Source organism: Nanorana parkeri, unplaced genomic scaffold (genome assembly GCF_000935625.1).
Source record: "Nanorana parkeri isolate BGI_ZX_2015 unplaced genomic scaffold, ASM93562v1 scaffold17, whole genome shotgun sequence".
NCBI lineage: Eukaryota > Metazoa > Chordata > Amphibia > Anura > Dicroglossidae > Nanorana > Nanorana parkeri.
This window is the reverse complement of record NW_017306285.1, coordinates 2,224,587-2,225,597: the sequence shown is the minus strand read 5'-3', so window position 1 is coordinate 2,225,597 and position 1,011 is coordinate 2,224,587.

Here is a 1,011-nt window from a genome sequence, read left to right as displayed (position 1 = left end):
GGGGGGGGGGGGGGAGTAATTGAACTTTTTGTTTTTTTTTAGTTTACAAACAAATAAAACAAAAACATACTTTCGACAAGTCATATTTATACAAATGTCTGCAATTATCAGAGGCAGTTTTTTGTTTTTTCCCTTTTACATATAAAAGGTCAAATACCCCCGCCCCCTCCCACCATGAAAAATGAATGTATTTAACAACTGTCCAATATACAGATGAGGAATAAACCCTCATGACGGAATCCCATTCAAGTGTAAACAAAAGCATAAAGGTTACGTCCACTCCGAATAAATTGCTTGGGCTTGGGTGGAAGCTGGACCACAGACCGATCTGTCATGTCCATCCGCAGTGCTCGAGTAGGGTGAATGTTTAGGGGATCTTTCACACGGGTACGCAGGCCATCTGAAACTCTGTGCACGGGAGCCATGGGTGCTGCGTAAAGCCTGCCTGTAAAAACCAATGGCAGGCTGTGCTTGTATAATGGTAAATGATGCTCCAAGCAGGTACATGTTGTGGTATTGGGTGGTAAGCCCACAGTGAAAGTGGGTGTTATGATCACTCAGGGGGGCTGAGAGGTGTCAAGAAGCAAGGGTTTTTTTTCCAGGGAAAGAGGGGGCTTTTCAGTCCTTTATGGATTCTGCCTGAGATCCTAGAACCGGGAGGTCTAGTCCTGGATCCAGTGTTTAGCAGTGACCAGCACCCAATGATTACACAGCTGTGCATAGCCCTTAAAGGAACGGGTGCTGGCTAGGGTTCAGGGCCTCTCCAGACTCCGGAACACCGTCTGTTCCTGTTTCCCGGCAGGAGCCCTGAATCCTAGCCAGCACCTTTCCTTAAGGCATGGGTGGGAAACCTCCAGCTGTGGTGAAACTACAAAGCCCATGATGCATCTTTCTCTGGGAGTCCTGCCTGTGGCTGTGAGAATCTTACAATGCCTCATGGTGAAACTGTGAATCCCATAGGTGGAGGGCCAGAGGTACCCCACCCCTGCCTTAAGCAAAGGGTCCCGGCTA